The following is a 6,000-nucleotide window of genomic DNA, read 5'->3' as shown; positions in this document are numbered from 1 at the left end:
TGTAAGACATCATGTCTGCATGGTTTATCTCTGGTAATGTTAGCTTTGGTCGATTAATTAAGATGACGTCTGTCACAATTCTACACTAAAATTTTATGATTCCTCTCTTTTTAATTAATTGGTATCATGTGGGAAGATACTTTGAGATTAAGCAAATATCTTGCTCTCAGTCTATGTTTGTCCACTAATTTTAACACTGGATGCTTGCCTCCAGCTATTTTTAATGCAGTTATTTTGTGTTTCCATCATTCCTTGTGTATTTATTAATGAGAACTCTGTAAGGAAAAGTTGTGCCTTCTCTGCCATTTATTTATTCACTCAATTATTTATTTATATCAGTGTGGACTCCTAGCTATTTACCTTATGTTATGGATTAGAATCCATTATTATCAGCTAGTCAGGAACAACACAGTGTCTTAACAATGGTAATGTGTTGGTCACTTCCTCCAGAGTGTGTGTCCTGGAGGGCAGGGCCTGGCTCACATGCATGTTGTATGCCCAGGCCTCAGGCCTTACCTGCTGTTTGGCATGTTTGCAGAATGAATAAATGAGTGAATGAATGATTTTAGCACTTGGAAGAAGAGCAATAAAGAAATTTCTAGAGGCCCTGAGCTCCAAAATGCTTATGATGCCTTTTTCTCTGAGTTTGATTAGTTAGAACAAAACAAAACAAGCAAATACCCTCCCCCAGAACTCTAAAATGTATAAGGAAGACCAAACTAGTTCCGAGCATTTTTCATATTAGTTTAGCTGCCTTTATATTTTGGAAAGATCAAAGTGTTAAAAAGGGGTGGTGGCTGCCTCTGTTAGCTACTAACCCCAACACATGCTAGGTCTGCTAATTTGCTCATCTTGTACCTCATGTGAGGAGGTGGGATGACTTTGCAGAGAAGAGGCCTTAGGTGGATTGTTCAGGGTACACAGCAATGTCACAGACTGAAGAGAGGAAGAAAGCATTCCAGGAAGGAGAAATAGCACATGCAAATCCCCAGGAATGGAAAAATGCCATATTTTGGCCAAATGGTCAATAGCTCCATGTTGAGGATTGGAAAGGCACAAGACTGGGGTGGGAAATTGGAAATGACTTTGAATGTCATGTTAAGAGGTTTCAGCTTGGTCCTATTGGCAGTGGGGAGCCCAAGCAGTGGGCAATGGTGACATTCATTCTTTTATTTAAGGAAAGATACTGACTATCTACCACCTCATGGCACAGTTCTGGCAAAGATCCAGGCCTTGGCCTCATGGAGCCAGTAGGTGACAGAGTGTTTGAAGACACACTACATGACAATCAGAGGTTGTTTTCAGAAGATCCATGTTTTGGGAAGAGATAATTGGCAGAGGTGAACCAGCAGGGAGGAAGTAACTCATCTCCTTCCTCCTTTCTGCTTGGGTACCCTCAATGTCCAAGGTACCAGAGGAATGGAGAAAGGATTGCTTAGTTTCACAACATCCCGAAGAAAATCTGGAGTGACAGTAGGTCCTTTGAATCAAGCAAGTCTTTTTATAAACAGAAGCCCTCTGTTAGAAAGCCCTTATGACTGCAGTTGGGGTAGAGACTGGACACTCCATGACCTGGGGAATATTCAAAGGTAAGAGTTTTGTCATATAAAGAAAGTGTGCATCTGTTAAGCACAATAAAGATTATTTGGAAGGTGTAACAACAAACATAAATGACATGGGTCACTGATGTGGGTGCCATGTCCATATTCCCTCTTGCTTACCCTGGTGATGTGATGTCCTTCCAATAGCCACCACCACAGTGATATCCTTCCAATGGCTGGCACCTGCACATCTGTGCTGGAGATTTTCTCTGCAGGGAGTGTGCACAAGCTCAAAGAGTCAGAGGAGGGCAGGGCATGATGGTACATGCCTACAAACCCAGCTATGTAGAAGGTGGAGATGTCAGGATTTTGATTCAAGGCTGGCCCAGGGCAAAATGAAAAAGGGCTGGAGGCATGACTCAAGTGATAGATCCCTTGCTTAGTAAATGCCAGGTCCTGAGTTCAAACTCCAGTACCAAAAAAAAAAAAAAAAAAGCAAGTGGATTCATGTCCTCCTTCAGTAGCCCTTGAGGGAGGATGGGCAGGAGTAGGTAGATGCACACTACAGTTCCCTTCCCCTCAGGTGCTGTCACTCTGAGGTGTGTTCTAGGCCAACTAGATCCCTAGGAGCATTAAGCTTGGTAACAGGCCTTTGATTGGCTCCTTCTCTCCTACCTCTTCCCATGCCTCTTAAGTGTTTCCTGGGATCTCCTCTCTGCCCCAAATCCAGGTCTCAGAATCTGCCCATAGGGAACTAGCATTAAGGACATACTACCTGGGGTATGTCATGTCATTTGCATGACAAGGTAAGCCACCGTTGGTGGCTGCTGTCAGGAGAGACATAGTCATCCAGGCAGCTCATACCCAGCCCCTGTCCATTTCCGCCTTTTGATACCAGCTTCATCCCTTGATGATGTCAAATGTCACCCCCTGACTCTGGAGCCTGAGCTCAGGCAGGGTCTGCTTAAAATAGGCAAGCCTGCTGAGAAGGAATCGATGTTCATCCTTCTTCTTACATTTTCTCGTAAATAGCGAGGAGCAGCTAGCTCCCTTTCTTCCCCGTGCAGTTTAATCACTGAGAACTCCCCTCTGGTGGGGACTTGTTTTGGGAGCATAATAGAAGGTGTGATATCTTGTAAGAGGCCGCCAGAATCACTGGGAGAAAAAGCAGCTCTGGGATTGAAGGAGGAGGTGACAAGTTCCAGGGAATATTAAAGAGTAACACCAAATACTTTGTTGCTATTTAACTCTCTGACAATTCATGTTGCTGGAGCGGAAACGGAACATTTCTTTCCCTCCCTTCTATTTATTCCTTCCCTTCTCTGTTCTGGGGATTCAGGAGCTGTGGATGTCAGATGCCAACTCCTTAAGGGCTGAAATGGTTTCCTATAATAACAGAGAGGGGAGCCTACAAAATGAAGAAAGAATTTAATTCAGCTCTTGGGCTGAAATGGGAGCTGGAGACGGGGGCGGGGGGAAGGGGGCAATCTTAAAAATAGCTCACTCAGAGAGAAGAATATGGCTTGTCTCCCAGCGGCAGGCGCACCCCTTGGGTGAATTACAGGAACCTACTGTAGGCCTTGTGCGTTCTCTTTTGAAATGTTGATCATGACTAAAAGGGGTGGCGGCTGGTGACCGACACTCAGAGCAGACCTTGGCAATGGATGAGCCTGTCAGGCCTCCATCTGCTGCATACACAGGCAGCTTGCCACTGGGATACATATGCTCTGTTCCCTGCCACTAATTATTTATGCAGCTCCTACCGTTGAAGCTCCAATCCCTTCCCCGAGGTACACACACGTCTCTAAAGGAGGCTGGGGAAGGAGCCTTGGGGGGAACCCAGGGAAAGGGATGGAGAGAGGATGAAAGAGAAGAGTGAGACAGGAGTTAATAATGGGGCACCTTAGAGATACAGTGGCCCAGAGAGAAATAAAGACTGGATGGCAAGGGGGAGAGGAGACATGGGGGAGGGGGGGGAGAGAGGGAGAGAGAGAGAGAAGCAGATGGGGATAGAAGAAGCCCACAAGGATGAGTCGAGGAATCTAGACAGAGAAACTGAGGGGAGCAGGAGGGTAAGTGATGGAGGGTGGAGGCAGCAGGTTCACTACTGGGTAAGCAGGGGTACAATCCTGCCCTTAAGCTGCAGATGGACCTGGTCTCCCATACCCCAACCCATGCTGTTTATAAAAGGAGTCACGCTTGAGTTTGTTTTGTGGTCTTGTTGGTTTTTAATGGACAATTCCCAGGAAGAGTGCACAAACCCTACCATGATTGCATGCTTTTACTGCAGTCCTTTAGCTTGGCTAGTGGCTACTGAAGTCTTTCCTGCTGTGCATCGAGAGCTCTCTGGGTCAGCCCTTTTCTCCTTCCTGGAAGGTTTGCCTTTGACCAAGTCCGTGTGCCCCTCTGCATCCCCTTAGATGCTTTCAAACTGGCAGCGACCTCTGGTTTCTTCTTTCATGGTTCACTGAGATGTCTGAGAAGGTGTGCATGTAGACAGCCAAAGTGACCTAGAGTTCGTGCTGTGGCACCTTCCAAATCTAACCCAACTAGGAGGGACAGGACAGGAGGGCAAGGGCTTTGTGCTACATTTCTGGTATCCAGCATGGGGCCACCATGGGGGCTGGGGCAGTGCTCTTTGTACCTCACCATGTCCCCTTCATAACATTATCTCCATGCCCACTGACAGAGTCTTAACTCAAGCACATGTCTCCTTGCCCGAGGACTCCAACCACAAGTGTTTTGACCTCTCTGCGAGCAGCCCTAAATCAAATATTGGTGGACAAACACCCCAGTTTCCTTGTGCCTTGGGTGACACAACTCTTAGGCGTGTACTGTACAGTATCTCAGAAAGTCCTGATGGGACTAAGCTCCAGTTGGCCACAGAGGTGACCTTATTGTTTGTACCCCCTGTACTGTCTTCCTGACTTTCCCTGTCTCAGTTCCCTACCACTCTACTGGAACTTCCTGAGATTGTCTCCCAAATAAACTATGTGCCCTCAAACACCAGAGTTCTAGGAGCACCTAGGCCAAACAGGGCCCATGTGGCCAGGGCTGTTTCCTCCTAGCTCCTGTGGAATGGAGGAGTGTAAAGGGTTGTGTTGTCACAGTACAAAGCAGTATGTATGTGAGAAGCCATTTCACAAGGATGGTTTGGGTGGCCATTCTGGCCGGGTTTTCTGGAGACCACCCAGGGAACTGGCTGAAGCCAAACTGTGTCTCCCCAGGGACTGTGGCATAGAAGCTGCCTTAATGAATAAACAATGGAAAAACAAGAAAACAGTGGGAAAAAAAATAAGCACAATGACTCTTGCACTTTGTGAATTAACAACCAAATAAAGTTAAAGGCCCTTAAAGCAAACCATGGGCATGGGATGATGTGACCAAAGTCCTTCTTGACCTCTGAATGCTGATGGTCATCTGTGAGGTGGTGTGTTGTCTCTTTGCCCAAATAGAATGTTGCTGAAGTCTTATGGGAGGGACTGAGGTGTGTGGGAGGAGTCTGAACTCAGGAGTCTCTTCTCCAGCATGCTATCCTGAGCAACAAACTATTTAACTTCTCTGAATCTCAGTTTCCCCCGATAAAGGGGGTTTGTCATAGCCCCTCACATAATTGCTACGAAGACTAAAAGTGACATAATGCATAACCAGCAGCTAATATCAAATATAGCTTCCTTTTGTCTTCTTTTTTCTCCTCCAGGGCAGTCACACCCTTGCCTGACAGAGACCAGGATTAGGGTAAAAGGAAGTGTGTCCCAAGAAGAGCCCCAGCCACACAGTCAGGCCACCACAGCTCTCCACATGCAGCCAGACAGCCTCTGTGGGCGTGGGAAAGAGACATAAATGCTGATGGGCATTAAACACGAGTTAGACATGCCATTCTGCGCCACCAACACATTTCAAAAGTGCACATCACAAGGCCCTTGTTGAAGCCCTGGCAGTCAGCCAGGGTCAGACCACAAAAGGAAGTTGTTTCCTTGCTGGAGCTGCTGGGTGGCCAGGCGTGCCAGGGTGCACATCCCTGCAGAGTGCAGGGCTCCTCAGTGACTTCCTGCCCTCCCATCCGCTCTTTCTCCTGTGGGCCCTGCTGTAAATGTCCCAGGTGGCAATGCCTCAGCCAGCCAGGAAAATCAGTTTCACCTGACCCTTCCTTAGGTCACCAGAAACGCCAAGTCGGGGATATTTTACACAGGGCTTTTGTTGTCTCTTCCGTAGCCTTCCATGGCCCCACCTTGGCATTTTCTCTGCCTCTGAGTACAAGGAAAAGATTCTTTTTATCCACAGTTGGTAGAAATCACATTCTGCCTGTGTCTTGAGGTCTGAAAGGCAGCCAGCCACAAGCAAGGGGAGGCAGAAGGTCTGTGATGCAGCTGGCCTAAGTCAGGTCTCATTCCCAGCAGACAATCTGCAAATATTTATTGAGGGTCTGCTGTATACCAGCTCTGTGCCCAGGTCTGCA

Source organism: Castor canadensis, chromosome 17 (assembly GCF_047511655.1).
Source record: "Castor canadensis chromosome 17, mCasCan1.hap1v2, whole genome shotgun sequence".
Lineage (NCBI taxonomy): Eukaryota > Metazoa > Chordata > Mammalia > Rodentia > Castoridae > Castor > Castor canadensis.
Note: the sequence above shows the minus strand (reverse complement) of the source record.